General features: G+C 44.7%; 1 long non-coding RNA gene across 1 annotated transcript; it reads left to right on the top strand.

The window, feature by feature from the left end:
* The first annotated feature begins 2642 nt into the window (after positions 1–2642).
* Positions 2643–26353, top strand: LOC142827976 (uncharacterized). Its single transcript, XR_012902820.1, has 3 exons — positions 2643–3366; positions 13110–13258; positions 21170–26353. It is a non-coding gene; the product is annotated as an uncharacterized LOC142827976 (long non-coding RNA).
* Positions 26354–27219: the final 866 nt, after the last annotated feature.

Below are 27219 nucleotides of genomic sequence, written 5' to 3'. Positions count from 1 at the left end.
GAGGATGAATGGCCCCTCAATGGCAGTGTCGCATTGCATCAATTTAACCTTGGGTGAAATGTGGTCTGTTTCCCAGTGCAACATTGCATATTATATTGCTCTGGAAAAGATTTGGGAACAGTTCAGAAATCTGATGGAAAATGAAGATGTGGCCATAAATTAGGTTGTGAAACATTTAAAGAAAGACTGTACCATTTTAGAAGGCTTCCTGCAATTGTCCCGTTTATAAGCATCTAAGAAACATATCTAGGGATTTGGCAGGAGTTGACATAATAACCCCTTAAATCAAATGTTGTGTTCAGATTCTTCTCAACATGAATTCTGCTGTTTGCTTCTGTGAGGATCTGCAGGCCAGGAAAAGAGGAGAAAGATGCTTAGATTGTCCCCTGTAAATGTATCCATTGAAACTTCTGATGGTGGGCCCTCAGAAGGTTTAATTAAGCATTGAGTTGTTCAGCTATTTATGGAGTATATTGAAGTGGTTTTCTAATTTCCAACTAGTACAAAAAATTGAGCACATTATTCAATACTAAACTGAATAGGGGTAATATCAGTACAGGCAGTCCCTGGGTTACGTACAAGATAGGGACTGTAGGTTTGTTCTTAAGTTGAATTTGTACATAAGTCAGAACTGGCGTCCAGATTCAGCCGCTGCTGAAACTGACCAGCGGCTGACTACAGGAAGCCAGAGGCAGAGTTTCTCTGCCCCGGGCTTCCTGGAATCAGCCGCTGATCCGTTTCAGCAGCGGCTGACTTGGGGACGCCTGGGGCAGAGCAGCTGGTGTGCTGCCGGGTTGGTCCAGTAGCGCCGCTGCTCCTCCTCCTGAAACTGACCAGCAGCAGCTCAATCAGGACGCCTGGGGCAGAGCAGCTGGGGTGCTGCCGGGTTGGTCCAGTAGCGCCCAGGAGCGGCGCTGCGGGACCAACCCGGCAGCGCCCCAGCTGCTCTACCACAGGCATCCGCGAGAAAAGCCTGGTCTTCTGGGGGGGGGAGGGGCGCACTAGCTGCACCCCCCCGCCCCCCGTCCCCCAGCAGACCAGGGAGACGCGGGCTGCGGGACCGCCCAGACATGCCGTGGTCCCGCCGCCCACGTTCTCCGCGGCTTTGCTCCGCGTCTCCCTGGTCTGCTGGGGACCCTCTCCCCGCAGTAGACCAGGGAGATGCAGAGCTGCTTTTCTCGCCCCGGAGGACATGGGTGGCGGGACCGCGGCGCATCTGGGCGGTCCCGCCGCCCGTGTCCTCCGGGGCGAGAAAAGCCCCATTCGTAAGTACGGCTCCGACATAAGTCGGATCCGCGTAACTCGGGGACTGCCTTTAAATGCCTGTCTGCATTTGATATTTTATTGTAGCAGGATTCTGGAATTAGAGAAAGAGAACAACCTGACTAATCAACACAAATTGTATCAAATATTCAGAGATAGACAATGGATACATCTATACTAGAGGTCCCCAAGCTGTGGTGCGGGCCCCCATGAGGATGTAGAGGAATATTTGTGGGGTGCACAGTGGGCCTGGGCCACCTCCCACAAGGGGTGGGGAGAAAGCAAAACCCAGCCGCACCTCTGCGCTGGCCCCTTGCCCAGCCATAGGCCTGATTCCCTTCCAGGCCCCATCCTCAGTATGGCTGTACATCTGGCCATGGGCCTGGCTGTGCCTCTGCTCCTGCTCCCCTGCCCCCCTTAATCTTGGCCCCTGGCCACAGTTCTGTTCCCAGCCCAGGGCTGAGGGTGGAGGTGGGGCCAGGAGCAGACACACACCTGGCACTGAGCCTAACTTCTGGGCCCCTGGTTGTGGCTCTGTTCTTGGCCTTACACCCAGCCCCATTTATGGCCTCAGCCCCTCTACTCGTCCATATCACCTCCCCTAGGATCCATGACCCCATTCCTGGCCTCACTTGGGGGGGGCAGAACCAACAGTGGTAAGGTGGTGCCTGACCCTGAAAAGTTTGGGGACCACTGGTCTACACTGTAAAAAAAAAAAAAAAAAAGTGCAGAATGGCCATGACTGGCTCAGGTTTCAGGGCTATAAAATTGCAAGGAAAGCATCTGAGCTCTGGCTAAGTCTCAGATGCTGCAAGGTGAGAGGGCCTCAGTGCCTGGGCCCCAGTCCAAACATCTATGCTGAGATTTTTAGCCCTGCAGCCAAAGCCAGCTGATCTGGTCTGTGAGACTCTGTGCTTCCATGTGTATTATCAGACATACCCAGAGAGCTAACACATGACCAAACAAGAAGATTGATAAACTGTCCACAAACATGAGGAAGCCATAATTCAAGTCTTGCTATTTTGTGAGCAGAGAGAAGGTGACTTTGAACAAATGATTAGTTACAAATCATTCCTTCTGCATTCTCACAGAGCCACCTTTCACACTCAGGCCTGCTGACAGTTCCGGGCCCCAGGACAGAGCAATGGGCTTACGCATGCACAAGCAGTGTCTGCACAGACGCAGTCCACCTGATGCTTATGCAGTGCCTGTGCTTCCATAGGCCCATCTGGTAGGGTTGCCAACTATCTAACTGTGTAAACCCAAAGACCCTTGCCTTGCCCTCTGCCCCGCCCCTTCCCTGAGGTAATCCCCTTGTCCCACCCTTCTCCAAGGCCCTACCTCACTCCATCCCCCCTTTGTCAATCACTGGCTCTCTCTCCCCCCCCCCCCCCCCCCACTTTCATCAGGCAGGGACAGGGGGGTTGGACAGGGAAGGGCGTGCAGGGTGCAGGCTCTTGGCTGAGGCAAGGGGTTGAGGTCTGGGCTTACAGCTGGGTGTAGGACAGGATTGGGAGGGCAGCACTTACCTCAGATGGCTCCCAAAAATGACCAGCATGTCCCTTAAGCAGTGGTTTCTAGAGCATGTGAACTGGGGGTCTCCCCATGCTGCTGCCTGCAGGAAGTGCCCCCCGCAGCTCCCATTGGCTGCCGTTCACAGACAGGAGGAGCTACAGAATCAGCGCTCGGGGCATGGACAGCACATATAGACACAGACAGCCCGGTGACTACCAGACATGCCAGTTGCTCCTGGGTGCACAGAGTGAGAGCAGGCAGGAAGCATGCCTTAGCCCTGCTGTGCTGCCACCAGTGCCCCCCAACACCTTTAAATTGCCCTAGCCCTGGGAAATTTCCCCTTTTGCTCCTCTTTCCCCATTGACAGGCCTGTTCACTCTCAGACCCAAGTGTGGGCAAACTGTTAAGTGTGATGGATCACCCCACACTCACCTTGCAGGGTTGAGTGCAGACAGGTGAGCCAAATAAGCCATTAGGCAGCTGATTAAGGAGACTCCGCAAGGCAGCAACACCTGGGGTGTATAAGGTTCTGATGCCGAAAGCTGAAGAGGCTGGTGGGAAGAGGCAGGCCCTCTCAGAAAGAAAGAGGTTAGTGGGGATTGTAGTTACTTGCTTGGGAGGAGGTGTGTGAAAAATACAAATATCTGGCTTTTACTGTGCTACTTATTGTTTGCTATCATGTGACTAATGGTCATTTGAAATGAATGAGAGACATCTTCTGTCCTGAAGCAAAATGCAGGACAATGTAGCACTTTAAAGACTAACAAGATGGTTTATTAGATGATGAGCTTTCGTGGGCCAGACCCACTTCATCTTCTGTCCTGTGTGACTTCATTGCAAACTTTGTCATGATTATTGCCTCTTGCTATTTGCAGTTCACTCTTTGTGCTGTGAGATTGGTTGGGCCCCTCAGTACAGGGGAAGAGGATTCTACAACCTGAGTGGATGTTTTGAAAACAAGCAAAGATTATGGAGATATTATTTATCAGAATATCTGCTACAGACTGACATGCATATGCTCTGTCACAGGATGAACAACTTTCTGTGATGGCTGAAAGCAATTTACCAACTGTAGCAGTTCCATGGGCTTTTCTAAACTGATTGCACATTGCACAGGTGACTATTACTCAGGGGCTGTGTCTAGACTGGCCAGTCTTTCCGGAAAACCAGCTGCTTTTCTGGAAAAACTAGCCAGCTGTCTACACTGGCCACTTGAATTTCCGCAGAAGCACTGACTTTCTACTGTAAGAAATCAGTGCTTTTTGCAGAAATACTATGCTGCTTCCGTTCGGGCAAAAGTCCTTTTGCGCAAAAGGGCCAGTGTAGACAGCTCAGATTTGTTTTCCGCAAAAAAGCCCTGATCGTGAAAATGGCGATCGGGGCTTTTTTTTGCAGAAAAGCGCATCTAGATTGGCACGGACGCTTTTCCACAAAAAGTGCTCTTGCGGAAAAGCATCTGTGCCAATCTAGACGCTCTGTTCCGAAAATGCTTTTTAACGGAAAACTTTTCCGTTAAAAGCATTTGTGGAAAATCATGCCAGTCTAGACGTAGCCTGGGAGTATAAAGTTTGCCAACAAAAATACTTTAATGTTAATTATGAAGTAGTGTACAGAAAAGGAAAGTTTTCCTTCTGGAGGGAGACGTTTGGAGGGGGGGGGGGGAACTAATGTCCTGCCTGGGGGAATCTTGCCCTAAAATGGAGGGGAGTTTCAGCTAGAAAGTAGCATCAGGCAGATGTATGCAGTTAATATGTAGTTTCTTTATTCAGTTCTAGTTTAAAACACAACCCAAAGGTCTAAAATGTTTTATGCTCATTTAATACAGTATTTGGTGTAGATTTTCTGTCTTAGTAATTAAACAAGAAAATCTCTTCATGTCTTCAGTGGAGCACTGCAGTCGGTTATGTTCCTATAAATTTCATAATTGTAGGATGTTCCACTTTAGGATAAACTTTTCCTTAAGGAAACACAAAAAGGGAAATGGTCAGGATGATTCATAAGCCAATTTTCAATTAAAAAAATGAACAAGACCTACTGATGAGTATCAATTTCCTCAGTATTGATGGACTAGTTAATGACCACAAATTTACAAAGGTGCCGGCTCTCTCAACTTTATCATGAGCATCAAGACACTGACATTTTTCTCTTACTGCCAGTAGCTTCTGTGAGAATCTCAGGCTGTGCTTAAATGGAAAAGGGCATTTCTAGCTATGATGGTTCGGGGGGAGGGGGATGTCACCTTTTTAAGCTTCACAGTTTAGGTCTCAGAAGATAAATAAAAGGTCTTGTGAGTGACATGATATGTCACATGGGGGCGGGGGAGGGTGGGTGAAGGGAGGGTTCCACTCTTCTGTCTAGAGTTGTGATAGTGTGATCTGCTGGACCTTTTCCAGACATCCCAGTACTGTCAAAGGTCAACCTTTGAGATTTTGAACTGAATGAAAGTGCACTAGCTTATAGCTTTATGGCTCAGTGAGGGGTATTAATACAGATAGTAGGTCAAATTCAGAACCATTGCACCTGCATATACATGTCCGATGAAAAACGGTGCTTCTTGTCAAGGTTTTTCTTCTGCCACTCCATGGGGGCACTACCCAAAATTAGCATTTCTTAAAGCAGCCTGAGTAAATGTTGGCTTGACACTTTCATTATGAAGTCACCTTCTCCAGCAAAAATGCCACTAAATTCAATGGTAAATTTGGCTAAGTGAGGACTAGGATTTGGCTGTAAAGTATTAAAAATACACTTTTTTTAATTACATATACAGACCTGTGTCGCTTAGAATTCAAGCTGCACAGTACAGTTCATGTCAGCTTTGTTACTTGAGTTCCTTTTCCTTATTACATAAAGTAGCTTTATCTAGAGTTTCTCAGGGTACACACAATTTTAATACTTCTCAATACTTGTAGCATTTTTCTAAAAGTTGGTGAAGGGGGCCCCCTTCAGGCTGCTCTGTTCGACTTCAGCCCTATGAAATAATTTCATGAGCATGCTGATTTTTAACAGCTCAGCACAGAACTGCTAATACTGCTTGATGAAAGCCATTACAGAAAACAATTGTTAATAATAGAGGATACTACCATGCCATCAATTTAACCATAACTGCTTTTATTAACATTAGAACATTTGTAGATATACAATTCAGCCTTTAAATGGGTCTAAAAAGCCAATCGAATGAGCAATTTACTGCATGGAAACAGTAACAAAACATTTACAAGCATTTGATTAAAAAAACAGGTCTGAACCTGAGAAGTGCTCGTATTGGCTGATTTCAACTTGGTCAAGCAAAAATAGGCAAGGAGCCCTTTTAAAAGAAGTAAACTTACACTCCTTGAACAGAAAAGTGCTGTCAGTTTTTGGACTTTAGCTATAGCCAGATGAAGTGGGGCTTTTTAATAATAAACAAGTGTATGTAGCCAGTTATTTACTGCATGTAGTATCCAATTAAATGTTACTTCTATTTTCTAAGCCCAAAACATAAAGGCTACGTCTAGACTGGCATGATTTTCTGCAAATGCTTTTAACGGAAACGTTTTTCCATTAAAAGCATTTGCGGAAAAGAGCATCTAGATTGGCACGGACGCTTTTCCGCAAAAGCACTTTTTGCAGAAAAGCGTCCGTGCCAATCTAGACGTGGTTTTGCACAAGAAAGCCCCGATCTCCATTTTTGCCATCGGGGCTTTTTTGCGCAAAACAGTTTTTAGCTGTCTACAGTGGTCCTCTTCTGCAAAAACATTTCCGGAAAAGGGATTTTGTCCGAACGGGAACGTCAAAGCATTTGCACAAGAAGTACAGATTTCGTACAGTAGAACGTCCGTGCTTTTGCACAAAATCAAGCAGCCAGTTAGACGCTTTTGCGGAAAAACTTGCTAGTCTAGACGCAGCCAAACAAGATAACACCGGGTCATTAGAGTGTCATTACAAGTTGAATACCACAACTTTTTTCTCGGGGTCTCATTCTTTTTGGTCACATGGTTTGGGCCTAGTGCTCATGCTAGTACCCCAACTCAATGTAAAGCTGTAGTTTGCCGAGGTTTAATATGGCCCTTGATCTAAACAACAGTTAACTTAGTTGTTTTTAGCTTGAGTATGGAATAGAACAGGGCCAGCCTTTCGGAAAATGATGCCCTGGGTGAACTTGCATTTTGGTGCCCCTTCCCCGTGTGTAGTGCCCCTCAATTCCTTGGGCTTCCATAGGCTCCCTCAACATTGAACTCCCATCCTGTGCCCCTTGGGCATTGACTCTTGCACCTCCTGCACCCTAACTCCTATACTGTGCCCCCTTTTCCCTTAACCCCAACATTTTTCCAGCTTCACCCCAAACTCTGCCCAGAACCATCTTCCCCTCAACCCCTGCGCTTGCCTCCCACTTGCACCCTCAGTCCCAGTCCTGCATTGCCAGTGTGCCAAGCATGTTGCTCCTCTGCTCAGTGGCCCCTCGCCCAGAGATCACCACAAATCCCTATGCCCAGTGCCCTCCGACCCACAGACCCTCCACACTGACAGGAAAAAGGAAGCAGAGGGGAAAGAGATGCCTGCCAGCCAGCAGGAAAAAGAAACCAAAGGCGAGGGGAGGGGTCTGAGCCCTTTCTGGCGCATCCCAGTACCTTGCCAACACCTCCCACTACACTCACTCTCCCCTCCCGCATCCCCACTCCCTTGCTGCACTCCCCCATGGATTCCCTCCAGCACCCTCAGTAGTGCTCCAGACTACACATGCTCCAACTCTACCCTCTCTCAAGCTCGTCTGGCAGTGTGCAGACAGAGGAAGGGTTGGAGAGGTGTAGGAATAAGGCAGTATTTAGGTCAGGTCTCCACTATCACTAACTTTGGCATAATTAATGTTGCTCAGGCCACTGAATAAGCCACTCCCCTGAATGTTGTAGGTTATATCAACCTGCCAGCATAGCTACTACCTCTCAGAGGTGGATTTATTATGCCAATAGGCAAGCGAGCTCCCATTGGCATAGAGCAGGGATCGGTAACGTAGAAGTGGCACGCAAGATGAGTTTGAGTGCCCTGCAGCTGCCTCCCAGGTGGTCCACAGCTTGAGCACAGTTCCCCCCTCTCCTTCAAAGCAGGGAGACTGCGCAGCATGGCTTAGGGGTTGGGCAAGCAGAGTGTGCGGCATGACTCGACGCTGGGGCTGCCCCTGCCTGGCCTGGGCTTGCAGCTCCGGGGAGCTATGGGGTTATCATTCCCTTTCTTCCACTACAGGCTCTGTCTCCTGCTCCTGGAGGGGGCGAGGCCGGGGCTGCTCTGCAGCTCAGTGGTGCAGGCAGTCGCATGCTGCCACCACCTCTGTGGAGCATTGGGAGACCCTATCCTGGCACCCCGCTATATTCAGCGGGGGGGCTGGAGCCAGCCCTGGGCAGCCCCCGGGTTCTGCGTGCCTCATCCCTGGAGCTTGCGGGTGAGGGGCAAGCCCTGGGCAAAGGGCTTGGCAGGGCAGGGAAGTGACTGCCCCCTGGATACCTCCTCACCCCAGCGCTGCAAGTCCCAGCACTGCTGCCCTGCCGGTGTGTGCGCTGGGGGTGGGATTGGGGTGAAGGAGGATGCGGCGCACGCTTGAGGCTACCCAGAAAGATTAATGGAGCTGCTAAAGTTAAGTAGGATTATTATTGACTTTAAAAAGTATCACTGGCATGCAGACCTATAAATAGAAGAGAATAAGTTCAATCTTGGCACTCGCCTTCTGAAAGGGGCCTGCTTGCCAACCCCTGGCATAGAGCGTGTTCCTCAGACATATTTATACAGCGCTGCTGAGTCAATATAGCCACAGGCCCTGACTCCATAGGGGAAAAAAATAGTGGGTGCTAACATGCACTGGCAACTAGTTCCTTCTACTCCCTGCCAGCTCCTACTGCCTGCCCTCCCAGCTGTTTTGCATGAGGCTCTGGGGGAAAGGGTTGGGTGGGGGCAAAGCCTGGGGTAGAGGGTGGGGTGGGGTTGAGCACCCCAGCCACCAGGCCTGGAGGAAGTGGACATCTGCAACTGTAGCTCTTAGAGCATAGACTAGCCCTGGATGTGTGGATCATGTCTCCATGATCCCAGCCTCCTGAGTGGTGGCTTGTCGTGGGAAGGTGTCCCACCCTGGAGAGTGGAGTAAGGCAGGCCTCTGCGAGATGAGTTCTTGTGTGGCAGCGTCAGGGAGCTGAGTGCTCCAGACTGGCGCTCCATGTACACTTATGTGCACAGGCTGTTGTGCTAGCCCCTGGCCTGGATGTGTGGATTAAAAGAAGAGAACCTCACGTGACGAAAGGTGGAGCCAATACGAGGGTTTTGTGTGACTGGATAGTTGATGGTGTTGTTCACTGCTCATACAGATAGGTTGTTCCCTCAGGAACTGATTCATGTGGTTGGTAAAGGCAGCTTCATCTTGGAGTTTGTCACCATGCCAAAACTCAAGACATCATTTAATCCCAAATGGTTAAAAGAATGAGTTAATTGCTTAATGTATGCATAGAAAGCACTTTGTGTTCTGTAGCCTGGCTAGGTCTGATGTAGATGGTAGCAATTGTGGAAGGGAAAACACCTCCTGGCCAGAGCTTGCACCTGGCAACCCACCTCCTCAGTTACCCAAACCGTCTGCATCCCAATGTGATTTGTCCTTTTCATATTTGTTCATTTTTTTAATTGTATCCTTTGGTATATATGGTTGTGACTACTTTCTTCCACTATTTGATCTGAGGAAGTGGGTCTGGCCCACGAAAGCTCATCATCTAATAAACCATCTTGTTAGTCTTTAAAGTGCTACATTGTCCTGCATTTTGCTTCAACTACCCCAGACTAACACGGCTACATTTCTATCACTATTCTGCATCCCATTGTATATCTTTCCCCCAGGTCAGAATCTTCTCCTATACCAATACCCCCTCCTGAACCCTGCACTCTGTCATGTCCTACAGTTCCCTGCCACAGGTCACAACTCGCTCCTTCATCCAAACTCCCTCATCCACACCCTATGTGCGCTCCTGCACCCCAGTCCCATACCCCATGCTCCCTTCTGCACCCAACCTCCATCCCAGTCCCCTCACCTCCATTAATATAGTAGAGTACAGCTCTCAACCACTTACTGAATTTTTGGAGTGGCCCTCATAAAAAATTACTGCTCACCCTGATGTTGTACCCAGTAGGCCAGTATCTACAGCACACAAACCACCTCCACAGTGGTCGTTAACTGGAACCTTTATTGGCAGTCTCAGCCAAAAGACTGAAGGAAAGATTGAAAGGATGGAAGAGCATGCAAAACAACCTACCTACTCAATGTTCGTAAGCATTCCCTCCAGTTCAAGAATGAGGCATGTTGGCAGAGTAAGCTCATGCTGCCACTGTGCCTATGCTGTGCTTCCTCGAAGGAAGAAATAGACAAAGAATGTCACTTTCCACTGCTAACAGTGACACTTCTTGAGCATTAAACTCTCAAGTTTCTTTAACAGGGCCACTGAATTATTATCCATATAAAAATACAATATATGGACCTCTCAAACAGAGGAGAATAGGGCGAGTCAATTTTCAAGTCTACCCATCATGAGCATTTTTTATTAAGGCCTTATTTGTGGAAGAGCCCTACCTGCAGGTATTTGGTTTGGAGGAGGTGCTCAGTTTGCTAAAGCGCATGGGGAACTGGCCCACCTCTCTTTGGAAAATGCCTGTGGTCATCAGACTGGGTTGGAATGCAGCATCCCTCGTGACTATTTTGTCAGGGTCAAGGAGGTCCTTTTATTCGTGTTTCTTGAAGATTGTTCAATCTGGGTGAAATTTGCCCAGTGCAGAGGGCCCATATAAAGCCTTTTGAGGTGAATAGGACCTTTGCACTGTGGTGAATCTTCCCCTTTGAACATGCGCAAACTTTTAAAGTATGTCCGTTAGCTTCACTGCCTCCCTGAGGAGCACAGCACAGCTCAGTGTAAATGTATAATTACATCCCATCCGTTGAGGAAACGTTTAGAAAAAATGAAAGAACCCCAGTAAGAGGGAAATTCAGCTTCTATGGCTAACTCTCCTTAGACTGGCCATGTTATGCCATTGCTTCAAGCAGTTTGACTGTGGATTTTTAAACCAAAATAAGTGGTAGTGTTCCCCTTTACTGCACATTGCAGTATTCTTGCTCTAAAAATAAAGTCACACAGTAGTATGTTCAACCAAAGATAAAGGTCTGACAGAACCCCAAAATGTTTCTAGTTTGGTCAGATTGAAATCTGACCTACACTTCTGCAATACTTCATTCTGGCTGGTCTTAGTAGCATACAGGATTGTTAGGCAGTAATGCACACAGTGTGAGGTTCCTCATCTATACGCTTTGGAATTCAACTCTGTCCTTGAAATTTTAGACAAATTTGCTGAATTTTGTAAAGGCAATAAGCAAATATGAAATTTGCTCTGGAACCATGATTTCCACTGGGTTTCCCAGGACTTGGAAAATACTTGGGTATAAGGTGGCAACAAAATGAAAACAGAATGCAACTAACCACTGAACAATAGTTTGGAAGGTCATGGAAAGTGCTTAGGATATGGAAATGAAAGTGAGGGAGACTCTGAGGGAATATCATGCAAGATTGCTGCTCTTTGCACCTGGGTTTGCACTTGTCTACACAGGTTAAACTGCATTGGCGGTAGTGGAATCACTCCTGATTTACACTGGTGCAATATTATAATTTGTCTTTATGGTTTAAAAAAAGACGCAATATGTTCCATGTCTTAATTCCAAAGACATGATCTGTATAAATGAAGCAAGGTAACAAAACAGTCATAATCCAAACACAATTTCTGTTCCCTAGCTTTGCATAAAGCCATTCTCCCTTTATATTCTGAATGAAGCCCAGATTTCTACCCATCTTGTGGTGTGTGTTTGTTACTATGTGGAGGAAAAAAAACCAATTAAGTTTTAAATATAGCACTGTCCAGATGACGAAGCTCATGCGAGCTAAATAGAGCAGCATGATTTTTTTATTAGGTATTGCGCCAGTCCATCTGTTCTGCTGCTTTGCTCTGCTGAATGAACACTGCTGCCTCCTCATGCACCATTCATTGTGAAACTGTGCTACCTAAAGATAAGCTAGGAGGAAGGTTTGTTGTGCAGGGAGTCACTGCTGTGACTCCCTCTCTCTACATATGTGCAGTGAGAGAGCTGAGCATTGGAGGAGTTTATGAAAAGTTTTGTCAGCCTTCCAGTAAGTCACAAGTTCCCATTAATATAAATATTAAGCAAGGAAAAATTATTACTCCATGTAGCCTGCCTATGTGATAACAATGATGAATGCAAGCTTCATCAAAAACACATGCTTCATTTGGCTGTCCCTGAAGAGATTCTGATACAAGTTACAGGGCTGAAAAGCGTGTTTACACTGGAGCTGGGAGGCATGATTCCTAGCCCATCCACTTAACATCCAGTCCCACCCAAATCTGAGTAGGGGGTAGTGCTGCCCCTGCAGCCTGAAATAGGCAACTCATGGGAGGGACACTAAGGGAGGCACCAGCTAAAGAGGGGCATGGGAGCTCCCCACATGATTCTTCTCTACCTGTGTCTACTTGCTGGGTCCCTGTGCTCTCCCTGTCCCACATTACCTGGGATGGAGACGGGGGGCTCTGTCCTCCCACTTCCCTGGATACAGACTTGTGAGTTGCAAGGCTCCCTGGAACTGGAGTGGCAAAAGGAGCAGAAGGGGGGGTCACAGCCAAGCCCTGACCCCGCACCCCAGCCTGAGTGCTGGGCAGAAGAGGGTGGGATGCAGGGTCTGACCCCTCCCTCGCAAAGAATGCAGCATGGGCCGTTTGTGCTGCAAAATCAACTGAGGGATGGCTGCTTAGTACCCCTTCCACTGCTGGAGAAGGAATGGTTGGGTGGGGGGGCCTACAGCAGCTGCTGTGATGGAGGAGCTTAGTGGGTGCACAGGGGTGCTGTGCTGGGTCCTTGAAAAGATGCAACGATGTGCAGGTGCCACCTCTGGCCTCTGTGAGTGGGGCCAAGGAGGAGGCGCCGTGGTTCCTCCCAGAAGAGGTGAATGGAGTCTAGTGGAGAAGGAGCAGCTGGCTGTGACTGCTGAAGGTGAGGCGTGCGCGTGCCCAGCTTGGCAGGTAAAGCTCTGTCTCTGGAGGCACCAGATATAGGAAAAGCAGAGATGCTGAGCTAGCCTGGTCCGTCATTGCCTGTCCAACCCAAGAGTCAGTGGCTACCCAAATTCCCACTCCTAGCTACACCGGTGGCTTACGTAAGCACTGCTTGAACGAGTGTGCTGGAAAAGTGTGTGGCTATACCATGTCCCTGTCCACACTGCTGTTTTTAGTTAGGTTGAGCAGTGCTGCTAACTAACACATGTCTGTCTACCTAGGCTAGGAACTGCATCTCTCCGCTGCAGTGCAGACACACTCAAAGAGCTTCCCACGCCGCCACCTCAGGAACTACCCTCCAAAAAGGGACATGGTCCATGTAAGACAAACAGAATTAAACTGCAGAACCTTGGCTGCTCACTGATCTCAGGTAGGCGAACAGCTCAGTTTTGACTGAGATTAAGATGCCCTGTTTGTGGGTTTTTGCCCTACTGCTGCTGCCATTAGGCTCCCTTCTTTCCTCCATCCACACACCCTTTGCCACCAACCAGCTGCCTTTCTCTAGGAATTAGCAACAAGCTCCATGCTGTGCACGCACTCTGTGCCTTGCACTTCTAATTAGCAGAACTGAAAAACAAAAGGGCTGTTGGTGCTTAGAGGAAAAAACATGCATTCACTGGCGTTCTTTACCAGCACCAAACCCTTTAGCACTGATAGGTTGTGTTAGAGTTCTCAGCCGCCATTTGGGAGGTCCAGAGTCAGTATTTGGTCAGTATCACAGATTTTCTCTGGTCTCGTTCTCTAAAAGGCAACATCTTCATCTAACACCATTTTGAACAGACCTTAGCACCAACTGTGGATAGAGCAAATCCTGTTTAGCAATGTGGTGCAGCAGGTTGTGGGGTTTTATCCCACAGGTGGTCCACATAAAAACCGTCTCTGGGATAATTAATTAATGAAGTTCCTCTTCTGTTTTTCTATTAAATACACTCTGGGTATGAGTCTCCTCTTTCTTTCACCAGTTCTGCACTACCAACACTGCTAGTTACTCCTGACTGACACAAGTATAAGTGAGTGTATTCAGACCTTTAGGTTTTGTTCCTGGCACTATGATACAGATACACAAACTAAGGGAAAACCATCAAGTAACATGGAAGAGATGCTAACCACTAACTCTGCTTATAATGAAATAGAGTGTAAATTATCAGAAGCCTTTTTTAAAATATTGGATTGATTTGAAAACAACTTTGACACTACCACTATCATCACTTGCTGATGAGACCTACTTTTCTCCATTTGCATCTTCCTTAAAACACTACTGGAACGTACCAGGCTGTATTGTTCAGTTGGCCACTCCTGCTCAGATCACGGTCCCACTTCCTGAGCTGCAAATAATAAGTCACAGGTGTTAATTAAATTTTCAAAAAGTTTTTTTTTGTTTGTTTTGTTTTTTAAATATAACATTTACAGTAATTAACTCTGTAGGGGCCTTCTCTTTCAAGTCCTCCACACAAGTGACTCATGTCTGGCATCTGTGGGAGCTCCATGCAGGGAAGTCTTGCAGTGTTGTGTACTTTTGGATTATTGTAGAACAAATCGCAGCAGGTTCTTCAGAAATTGAAATGCCAATCCATATCTATAGTTGGCTGTATTTATACATCTTTCTCCCTCTTAGTTTCTCTACTGCTGAATTTTATTCAGAAGCGCTCATGCTCTTCGTGGTTTGACTACCCCTCCCTTTTTTTTTGTGCCCACATTGTTCTCTTTTTTTCCCAAGGCTACTTGCACACTACAAACTTGGAATGTGATTTCCCTGCTTGAGAATCTGTACAAAGGGCTGGGAAATCACACCCCTACCTCAGTGTAAATGGTCTCAGATATTGGCCCTGATTCTCCTCTTATGTTCACCTTTACATCTCCATTAACTTCAATAATTACTCCCGCCTCGAACGATTGAGTAATTCTTCAGAATGCCTAGGAGATAGGCACCTCTTTCAGGCCCCCACATAGAATTTCAGTCCTTCTCTTACACAATCCCATCATAAACAGAGAACTTCTGAAGCTACATCTTCATTACCACTTATGACACACAGTGGTGTGAATAAGCCACCCACCTGAGCAACATCATACAGATGCTTTGGTCACTAACTGGACAGTGCTGTGTGGGTCCGAGAGCTTCTCCTGCCAACACCACTTCAGACACTCATTGTGCGGGTGGGTTAATTGTGTTGTTGGCTAAGAGCAGCTACACTAGAGCACTTACAGCGACTCAGCTGCATGCACAGGGGTGATAGGACAATGTTTATAGTGGAAGTGCCGAACTGAATTGGAAACCACTTCAAGCCATTGAGTGTAGCAGCATCCCTTGTTCCAGCACCTTTGCAGCTGCATCGCTAGAAGCCCTCTGGCGGAGCCATGACCTACCTCTGTGCATCTCCTTGAGTATCTATCACCTCCTGTAATCAGGAAAGAGCAGCCAATGCTGCCAGTTTTCTTGGCTTGTATATAAAGCACTTGTGCCTAGCTGCCTTAACCTCCCAGAATCCTAAGACTTTGCAGGTTGATCTTTGAATGTCACTGACAAACAAGTGAGGAAAGATATTTAAGGTCCAGCTGTTCTCATGTAGCTCCAGCCTCAATGTCTAGAATTCTCACAAGACATAACGCTGGTACGCCTCTGACTGTCTCACTTATACTTAACTTTGGAGGCACTTCTGCTTGTGAGATTTCAGTCATCGCTGCTAATTCCTGATGGTTTCTGCTCTGTTTTTGCACTCAGGGTATTCCTCAGGCATGGTGATTGGTGCTCCATGTATAGGGGCTATGAGACTCTTGTGCACCAAGGTGAATTTTTCATGTGTGTGTCTATTTAATAGCCACATTAACCTTTTCTTGTGATCATAGGCTAAAGTGCTTAGCTTTTCAGATGACTCAGAGTTCCTTTCTATAACTGCATAGGAAAATATTCCTCTTGTATCTTAAATGAATTGTGTATCTACTCATTTATATTGGGGTGAGTCAACCTTCCAGTGTTGCTAATCTGAAAACTCGGTTTTCAATCTGCACATCTTCTTGCTGTATGACCTTTCAACATTTTCCCAGCACACATGGGATGTCTAATAGGCTGCCGAATGTGATAAGGAAATGCAACCTTTTAATTCACATGGGGCTTTAAAAAGGCAGTTCCACAGAGCCTGATGTTCATATTTAATTACTTTGAAATATAATTGTCACTTCTTCCCTCTCAAATATTAATAGGCTAGATTATTATCTGGGAAATTAAATTTTAAATATTTGTATTAGCTCTAGATGACTGGTAGTGAAGTAAAGCAATCATTTGTTGCTGGTACATTTCATTAAAAATATGAAAATTAGGATAAACGAGGAGGAGAAAGCAAGCCACTATCAGCAGTGCTGATTACCTTTAAGCGGAGGGATACTCTGAGAGAGGCCTGGTTTACTCTACAGACCTTATTAATGGCACAGCTGTGCTGCTGTAGCAACTCCAGTGCAAGTTCTCTGTTGTTGACACCCTCTCTGCTGACACAGTGCTGTCCAGACCGGCATTTTTGTTAGTGACACTTTTATAGGGTCATGGGTTTTGGTTCCCCCCCCCCCCCCCCCCACTAATAGAATTTTTTCAACAAAAGTGTTAGTGTAGACCATGTTCAGAGTCAAGCTATATGTTTTTCCCCCCTCCTTTCCTAAAGTATTATAAGTGACAAGGGCGTGGGCATGTAGGGCTGCCTGTAAAAGGAAAACAAGATGTGATAAATGTAGGGGAGACAGTTGCTATGAAAATTGTGTAGAAAGCACAGAGGTTGAAAGTAATAACCGTGGTGATAATCACAGCTCAACATCTACAAGATGTGTGGCAGCAAGGTAAGCTAAAGAGAACAAAAAATTGTTAATAGCAGATCTTCCAGGGAAAATGTTAGGAGGCTCTTAAAACATCATATGGTGAATGAAGAGAGAATCAGCACAGGAAAAGAGTCTCATTTGATAAAAGATATGATAAACACTCCAGAAGGAACAGGCAGTGATGTACTATAATGAAAGATTTTATTGCATTTATGATAGTGATAAACAGCACAAATGGAAGGAAATCAGAAAAATGCAAATTATAGCAAGGGCAAATACACTTGTACTGGTAAGTTGCTAATGTACACCCAGGTACACTTTATAGTAGATATCAAAGCAACAATAATACGGGAATTAATGGTCTTCATTCCCTATCAGGATCTCTCTCCTCCCCTTTGCCTCATCCCCCTCCAGCTGTACACGTGGAGAGGGGGTACTCGCCGACTGAAGTACTGTCCAGTCTGAGAGAGAGTAGCACAATCTGGCTCTAAGTAAATAATTCTTGATGAATTGTACTAGTTGAACAATCTCGGCATTATCCAGTACTACTTTATTGCACAAATTTCAGTTACGTAAGACATGTGATAGCCTGAAATATCCTAGGTAACATTAAGGCTCATTTTCTTTAGACGCAAGTAATGCTGTTCTAATGCATAACCAGTTGTACTCAGTGCCCTATTTCGTATATCACAAGACCTTTTTGCATCATTAGTTATAGCTCTGTCAACATCAGTGACATGGCTTAAAAATCATAGCCCGCTTATTAAACCTAATGCAATACTTATAACATTTTTAGTTCCACTGTGATTATCCAAGCAGCCCTTATAAAGCAAGAACATAAAATTCAGACCACAGTATTCCTAGTAGAAGAGTGATCAACAGTTTTTGCTAGCAGAATCAAGTAACTTTATGCTTAACTTTACAGTATAAAGTTTCCTTCTGAAATATTCAAATGGTGCTTCCCTCTCAAGACCGGTAAAGCAAAAGGGGAAAAAAATTATGTAGCATTTTAAAGACTAACAATATAGTTTATTAGGTGATGTGCTTTCATGGCGCAGACCCACTTCTTCAGATTATATTCTGAAAGTGAATTGGCATGACCATATATAACAAAGGAATACAATGAAGAAAGTAAACAGATTATAAACTAATAAATCAGCTACTAGAATAAAAGGTGGAGAGAGGGGCAAGGAAGAGACAAGGAAGGAGGAAATAGCTTACTGTAAGTCAATAAGTCTCTAGACTGCTCACTGATGGATGATAAAAGAGTCAATGAGGGCTGGCTTCTCTTTCACATATTATGGCTGAAAGGTGCCAGCAGTTGTCTGTGTCTGAGAGCTTTGATCTTTAATGAAATAATATACAATACATGTGTATTCAAAGTAATGAAACTATTTTATAGCTTTCATGAGGAAGAGTTGAAGGTAACACCTTGTGTTAGGGAAGTGATGGGCAACCTAGGCTACAGAGTGGGACACATGAGTGACCATCCTTCATCTCAGTAGGCTGCAAGATTGTCGTAACCAAGATGGCCTCCCAGGACAGGGTAGTTTTGTTAACTGCTTTTGTACACCCCGAATTTGCAGGATGTGCTGACTGAACCTCGGCAGCACTTAGAACCGTGTAGTGACTCTGCATCCAATCTAACAGTCAGTGGTGTGTGCAATCAGCACGCACTTCACTTCACGCACATGTGACTTCAGAAATACCAATAGGAAAAAACCTACGAAGACAGAAACTAGCAAATTCTGACAATCCAGTTCATAGGCAACGATAAAACAAAATGTCTTGTGGACCGCACATGGAATCCTAAGCCAAGCTCTGAGCCACAAGTTGCTCACTGCTGGCATAAAGGGAAAAGCCTAAATATTAATATCTTACCAAACAATAATAGAGTTCACTTCCTAAGCATAATATAAATATTCCCCACTATGGAATGAGTGAGTGAAGGAAAGGTACAACGGGGGTGAGGTAATATTTTTTTTGTATCACCTTTTGTCGGCGGGAGATACAAGGTGTTGAGCTCTTCAGGTCTGGGAAATCCATGTCAACTAAAAAACAAGGAGGAACAGATTGTTTAGCATAGTAGTTAACACCCATTTCAAGGGACAGTTCAACATGAAGCAGCCTCCATTGACAGAGAGGAAAGGAAGGGGTGTGGGAAAGCAGCTGGTGGGATTATAGATTGTTACAACCATGTTTGGTCCCAAGATATCACCCTATATGTGGCCTGTCAGTCCTCGTCCTCAAAGGGAACCTTCACAGCACTTTCAAAAGACAAGCCTGGGAGCTTAAATTCATAACTTTGCTCGACACTAAAAATCATGGACAGAATTAAGATACTGAATTATCACAACAATCTACCATGGGTAGAAAAGAAACAGTCTTAAATTTTGAATAAAATACCATCTTCCCTGAATGAAGTTAGTAGTGAGAACGATGCTGCATTGATAGCTTTAGAGGGCTTGTCTTCTAGCTTGAATTATCTACACTTAAGTTAGCTGAGCTCAAGTGACACTGCAAAATGACACTCAAGCAGCATGCAGTGTCTGGATAGGCAGCACAGCTAAGTGTCAGTTGCACTATAGTGCAAGCATCGGTAGCTCAACCTGTCCTACCTAAAGATAGCCAGCTGCTTTTCAGTCACTCCATTGTCTGTACATTACTCTGAACAAGAGAGATCTAAGATCATGAGCTGGCTCCCCAAGCCACTAATTGTCTTGGTGGCTTAGACACCTATTCAGCTGCATGTGTAACACTGACAGGCAGAACTGAACCTGGGACCTCTGGACCTTAGTGCATGAGCCTCGACCACTTAGCTGAGAGCCCACTGGCTTTATAGTTTAAGAGGATACATTCTGTAAATGATCTAAGTACCACTACATGGGACAGTCAACCACATCCAGAAGTGTGTGGGTTACACATACACTAATTGATTATGTAGATATTTTAACCAAAACAGCCTACTAATACCAAATTCGGCAAAAAATTCTGCTCTCAGCTGCATGGTAAATCAGCCTAAAGAAGTAAAGTGAGTGCAGAGGGTGCAAATAAGAGCAGAATTTGGTCCTTTGTTGCTATTGACTTAGGTTGGATTTAAACTAGCTACTCAGAGACAGAAGGCTTCTTTATGGGTGTGTCTAAACTACATGGCTCCATCAATGGAGCCATGTAGATTAGGCTGATCGGCAAAGGGAAATGAAGCCGCGATTTTAAATAATTGCAGCATTTAAATTTTAAATGGCTGCCGCGCTGAGCCGACAAACAGCTGATCAGGTGTTTGTCGGCTCAGCGCGCTAGTCTGGACGCTCCCGTGCCGACCTGAAAGCACTTTATTGACCTCCCCCTTATGCCTCGTAGGATGAGGTTTACCGGGGAGGTCAATAAAGGGTTTTCATGTTGGCAGGGGAGCGTCCAGACTGCCCCGATCTGCCGACAAACAGTTGATCAGCAGAGTGGGGCAGCCATTTAAATTTAAATGAAGCCGCCATTATTTAAATCGCGGCTTCATTTCCCTTTGCCGAACAAACAAATCTACATGGCTCCGTTGACGGAGCCATGTAGTTTAGACATATCCTATCAGTGTTTCTCAAAGTTGTCCATGGACCCACTCTGAGAAACCTGCTACCTGGGCACTCCTGTTGGTTTATTTACCGGTTCTGCAGCCAAGGAGCCATGTGGTTCCCATTGGCAGTGGTTCACAATTTGCAACCAAGGGGAGCCATGGGAAGCAACAGCCTGGTCCACGCCACTTCCCATGGCTCCCCCCTCGTCCCACCCCTGGCTACAAATGGTGAACCACAGCCAATGGGATTGATGAGGTTCTGTGGCTGGGGAGCAGGGAATCAAACACAGGAGTGGTCAATGAGCAGGTTTCTCAGAGTGCCTCCGCAGACCAGTTTGAGAAACACTGCTCTATATTCAGTTACCAAGTCCCCAGAAAATTCCAGTCCCTGATAAAAGATCTTTTAAGATCGTATGGCTGTGTAACTTTTTTCATTCCATTCCTGCAGTTTAATATAGCAATCCCTATGACAGATTGCACCATTTCAAGGATTGCAGCACCAGTGTTTTAGTCATTGCTTTTTTCTCTGAAAACTATCACGAAATTATCATATTGCTAAAGCATTAGGTATTCTGTGTCCTCCTACTTCAAAGTATTTATGAAGATGTGTTTTTCCATAGTGTAGGCTATAAAACTGTAATGAATGGAAAGTTGTGCACTTTACAAGATTAAAATGTCTTCTTCCTCCACCCCACCCCGAAGAAAATACATTATTTGTGCACAAATGACAGGTATATTTTGTTTTGAAAAAAGACCTCTTTGAGCATTGTTAACTCATGTTCATTTTTCTTCATCTCAAAAGACAAAACTTTATTTTTAAAGTTAGAATTGTTGGCCCTCTGGTTGGCTAGAGAAGACTACGTCTTCCTTTCTCTTCTGCATTTTTCAAAGCTCTGTGGTGACCTTCCTTTTCAGAGAAAGATGAAAAGAGATTCACTTCTAAGCCAATCAGTGCTGCTTCTAGCTCGGCCAGCAGGCATCTTTGGGGCTATGAAACACGTTGCCCCATCAGCACTCCAAGCACCATCTAGCCTGAGGAGCAAGAAATGAGACTCGGATGCAGATCTCCAGTGAGGCGGCATAAAGCATATGGACAATTCCTACTTCTTTGTTTCAATGTATGCATTTGTCTGAATTAGTTTTAACCACATGGGGTTGGTTCTCATTTTCATGTTAAAGCAAAATGAATTGGGCACTGGTGCAAAGGGCCAGGAGAAAGCCGTGCACAATGAAGTCTTCTGTTTATCCTCACAATAGGTTCAACACAGATCATGATAGTCCAGGCTCTGCATGTGGCCCTGTTGTGCTTAACCCGAACCTAGAAAGATTGTCTCTAGGGGAGAAAGTAGTTGAATCTATGTAGTCCCTTCAGCCCCTAGCTTCTGGAAAGAAGCAGGCAGCAGCTACAAGAAGCCGCATGAACCAGGACACTGGGACCTTGCTCCCATTGGCCAGGAACAGCGATTGGCAGCCAAAGGGAACTGTAATCGCCCATACCTGCAGAGGCATGGGTAAATATAGCAGGAACTATATTAAAGGAACTGGCACATGAACTTGCAAGTCCATTAGCAAAAATTTTTAATAAATCTCTAAACTCAGGGGTTGTACCATTTGACTGGAGAATTGCTAATATAGTTCCGATTTTTAAGAAAGGGAAAAAAAGCGACCCGAGTAACTATAGGCCTGTTAGTTTGACATCTGTAGTATGTAAGATCCTGGAAAAAATTTTGAAGGAGAAAGTAGTTAGAGACATTGAGGCTAATGGCAATTGGGACAAATTACAACATGGTTTTACAAAAGGTAGATCATGCCAAACCAACCTGATCTCCTTTTTTGAGAAAGTAACAGATTTTTTAGATAAAGGAAATGCAGTGGATCTAATGTACCTCGACTTCAGTAATGCATTTGATACAGTACCACATGGGGAATTATTGGTTAAATTGGAAAAGATAGGGATTAATATGAAAGTTGAGAGGTGGATAAGCAACTGGTTAAAGGGGAGACTACAGCGGGTCATATTGAAAGGTGAACTGTCGGGTTGGAGGAAGGTTACTAGCGGAGTTCCTCAGGGATCAGTTTTGGGGCCAATTTTATTTAATCTTTTTATTGCTGATCTTGGCACCAAAAGTGGAAGTGTCCTAATAAAATTTGCAGATGACACAAAGTTGGGAGCTATTGCCAATTCAGAAAAGGATCGGGATATCATACAGGAAGATCTGGATGATCTTGTAAATTGGAATGATAGCAATAGGATGAAATTTAATAGTGAGAAGTGTAAGGTTATGCATTTAGGGATTAATAACAAGAATTTTAGTTATAAGCTGGGGACACATCAGTTGGAAGTAACGGAGGAGGAGAAGGACCCCGGAGTCCTGGTTGATTATAGAATGACTATGAGCCGCCATTGTGACATGGCCGTGAAAAAGGCTAATACGATCTTGGGATGTATTAGGTGAGGTATTTCCGGTAGGGATAAGGATTAGTGCCATTATACAAGGCATTGGTGAGACCCCATTTGGAATACTGTGTGCAGTTCTGGTCTCCCATGTTTAAGAAGGATGAATTCAAACTGGAACAGGTACAAAGAAGGGCCACTAGGATGATCCGAGGAATGGAAAACCTGTCTTATGAAAGGAGACTCAAGGAGCTTGGCTTGTTTACCTTAACCAAAAGAAGGCTGAGGGGGGACATGATTGTTCTCTTTAAATATATTAGAGGGATAAATACCAGGGAGGGAGAGGAATTATTTAAGCTTAATACCAATGTGGACACAAGAACAAATGGATATAAGCTGGCTAGTAGGAAGTTTAGACTTGAGATTAGACGAAGGTTTCTAACCATTAGAGGAGTGAGGTTCTGGAACAGCCTTCCAAGGGAAGTAGTGGGGGCAAAAGATCTATCTGGCTTCAAGATTAAACTAGATGGGTTTATGAAGGGGATGGTTTGATGAGATAACATGATCTTGGTAACTAATTGTCCATTCATTATCAGTGGGAATAGGTCAATGGAGGGATGATAGGAGTTACTATAGAGAACTTTCTGGGTGTCTGGCTGGTGAGTCTTGCCCACATGTTCAGGGTTTAGCTGATCGCCATATTTGAGGTCGGGAAGGAATTTTCCCCCAGGGTAGATTGGCAGAGGCCCTGGAGGTTTTTCGCCTTCCTCTGTAGCATGGGGTACAGATCACAGCTGGAGGATTCTCTGCATCTTGAGGTCTTCAAAGTATTTGAAGGCTTCAATATCTGAGATATAAGTGAGAGGATTATTCTGGGAGGGGTGGGTGAGATTCTGTGGCCTGCACTGTGCAGGGGGTCAGACTAGATGATCATAATGGTCCCTTCTGACCTTAAAGTCTATGAGTCTATGAGTGTTGGCCAGCCATGGGTTAACCCTGGCAAACCAGATCTGGCCTGTGGGCCAATATTTGCCCACCCTGACGTATCTTGTCTCTCTCCTTATAGCAGAAGACACTAGTAGGAAGAGGACTATTAGCCTTCTCTAGGGGAATGTAGACTCTATCTCCAGAGTTCATACTGCAAACACTCCATTTTGACACGAACACTTGGAGAAATGGACAACTGAATTAGTGAAAACTTATTTCAAGTTTTCTTCATTTGAGAGGCCATTATAAGCTTAGGAGAGAGGTGAGTGGAGGTAGTTTCAAGAGCCTCCTGGGAGAAGCTAGCAGAGGATGGCAGCCTGCTTACTTTCGATTTAAAATGACACTGTTTGGTGGGGGGGGGGGCCTAAAAACAACTAGTCAAAAAGCAATGATTGGGGAGCAGGGACCATTGTCACTTGAACATTAAGCCTGTATGCAATGAAGAGCACTCCAGGGCTGGGGAGTAGGCTATAAGGGTCTGAGCCAACTTCCAGTGGAGTAAGCAAGATTCTTCTGATTTTCAGAAGGAGTTAATCCTGCTTGTAGCAGGAATCCCCATTGAGAATGAGAGAGCGTAGACAGTTTTACAAACATAAATGGGTAGTGAATAATTGTGGCTTCTGAATGCTGGAAAGCCTCAATCTCTGCAGCTCATAAAATGTCTTTTATGCAAGTCTGATACAAAGCAGATTTAATAGCTTGCTGAAGTAGCTCACTAAAGCATCACCTATGTTTTCAGCATTATTTACTTATCTTTGTCTGCCCTGTGAGATTTTCAGGTGTTCCCTAGATTTCTTCTCAGCTTCAGATAAGGCTCTACAACTCCAGTCCTTTTAAAATAAATAAATTCAAATTTGTATTCCACAGCTTTTTTTTTTCCCTCCCCCCCGGTTGGGAATTTTAAGCAGACTGTTAATCCCTGCCTACGGGTGATCAGTTTGCATTTCGGTAGCTTTCCTTTTATCCAAACCTTACTGATTTTGTTTTTTACATAGAGAGACAGGTCAATTGACTAGGCCAATGAAGTCTATAATGGCTCTGAGGTCTGTGGTGACTGTGAAGGAGCTAGGACTTGTACAAGTCCATTTTAGTTCATGCATTATTAACCTAACAGACAGTGTAAGCTCTAAAACACAGTATACTAGATCAATGAATCTTCCATTATATATGCTGTCTAACACATTTCTGACAGAGAAAAGTTATTGTGCACAGACAACAGCATTTAAGCAAACAAACAAACAAAAACCCCACACAGCTTGTTCCCCCTCTCAATTAACAAGGAATCTTCCATACACAGTATGGGTTAATACTGTAGCTACAATATTTTCATTTTAAAGAATTCATATCTAAACTGCAAAGGCTTTTCTTAGGACGTTAAGCAGCAAACGTCTGCTAATCTAACCTATTGATTTTTGTTTTACAGACAGGTTTTGCAGTCTTAGAAAAGATATGCAACTTTTTAACCCTCCATTGCTATATAGGTTACAGACAGCAAGCAGGAATATATGTACACACACACACATTTTATCCTACCAATGGTATAGGACAATAGGTGTCCTATATCATTGGTGTCAAAATTACCAGTAATGAAGAAGTGGTCAATAAACACTTTCTGTTTTTGGAAAGAAACTGGATGATGTATTCACATCTTGCAATGAAAGTGACATTTACTCTTCCAGCAGAAAGTAAGGAGTTATATTTAAACAGCAACTATTAAAATTTAAATCTGCAGTTTATATCCAAAAAAGAATTGACTGTGGAATTCTCTTAGCCATTTAAGTTAATATTAAACAAACCTTTGAATACTGAGAACATTCCAAACTCTTTAACATGCTAAATTTGTGGGAAATACCTATGAAAACTGTAAGCCCTGGTCTAAACTCCCCTTATTTTGAAATAACAACCTACCCAACCATCTACCTATCTTCTGTGGTACCAATGTGCTTTTTGGATTACGATCTCCTAATTAATTATGGATTCTTGGAACAAGACTGTTCAGCTGTGTGTTGCTGTTGCCTTTTGTTATAGTTCCCAATCTGGTTTTAAATGATCATGTACCAGCAGTGTCAAAGACTTTCTTTCATCTTCCTCTGTCCTTTAGAGTTCAAGACAGATTTTGGTTTGCATGTGGACTTTATTATTGTGATCCAGGACCTTGCTGCATCAGGATTAGATTTCTGCAACATTCTCTGCATTATCTGAAAAATTAAAGCTAGTGCAGCAGCCTGTTTTTATGTGGTGTTTTTTCAGCAGACGCCCATGTGACATCCATGATATACATTGTCTGTGTGATGGGCTGAGTCCCACTTAGAACTATCACCTGCTGTGCTGAGACCCCACTGATCCTGCTTCCTCTGACAGCCTGGGCCCCCTGTGACCTTGTCTTGCTTCAACACGGACACAGGGACAAGACCACTCCAGGTTGCAGATACATACTGAAAGCAGTACAGTGTGAGCCCTTTTCCTAGCACTCTAGTAAACAGCACCTCTGGGAGCTGAACCAGCCTGGGCCTAATTCCTTTCTCCCAGTTCAGTCTGCATGGTTTCCAGCAGTCCTCTTGGGAAAGGCTTCCAGGGAGAACTGATGACCAGGATTACCTCACTCTGGCTATGTCTACATTGCCGTTTTTTTTCGGCAGAAGATATGTAAATCATGCTGTCATTTGCATATTTTCTGCCGATCCTTTTTGTGGAAGAGATTTTGCCACTTAAAAAGCCCCGTGTAAATGAGGTCATTTGTCTAGGGAAAAACCGTTTTTCACAAGATCCCTTATTCCTCAAAAAATGACGTGTACAGAATCTTGCGAAAAAGGGTTTTTTTTTTCCCGACAAATGGCACCGTCTACATGGGGCTTTTCAGCGGTAAAACCTCTTCCGCAAAAAAGGATTAGCAGAAGATATGCAAATGAGAGGGTGATTTGCATATCTTCTGCCAAAAAAAAAAGGGTAGTGTAGACATAGCCTCTCTGCCCTTAAATAGCATTTGCATAAGGTGGGAGGTGTTTATTTGATTCCTTCCTAGCTTCTCATGGAAAATTACAGAAACCAAGATGGGCTTGAGTATCAGGTGTCATGGTCACATGTCTCCGTAGCCATTTGTCATGAGCTGACCCACCCATTCCTTGGAAGGTTTAAACTTTTTTTTTTTACAGTTCATTGTCTCTTGCTGATGGGCTCGGCACTGTGGTTTCATTCATTGTTATACCTGAAGTGTCAGAATGGGTGTGAAACAAAGCAAAACACACAAAATTACAGCTACCTAGCTCAAGACTCCTAACTTAATCTACAAAAATGATATCTGCATACAAGTGGGATAATCACATTCTGCAAATTATAACCTTTGCAGTCATATGTTACATGAGCCATCTGGTATCAAGCATATCTGAGCTATGATATTCATATCATGGACATATTTTCATAAAGCATATGGAATGCCCCATCATAGGCTCACTATTGATTTTTTGGTTGTAGTTACAGGTGCTGATACTAACCTATGCAATCCTATCTGAAAGATCATCTTTCTCCTGGTGCAGTATTACTACAACTGCAGTCAACACAAGCAGTCAGGCATAAACACCATCAA

The sequence above is a fragment of the Pelodiscus sinensis genome, chromosome 3 (genome assembly GCF_049634645.1).
Source record: "Pelodiscus sinensis isolate JC-2024 chromosome 3, ASM4963464v1, whole genome shotgun sequence".
Classification (NCBI taxonomy): domain Eukaryota; kingdom Metazoa; phylum Chordata; order Testudines; family Trionychidae; genus Pelodiscus; species Pelodiscus sinensis.
Note: the sequence above shows the minus strand (reverse complement) of the source record. Positions and strands in the feature narration are given on the sequence as shown.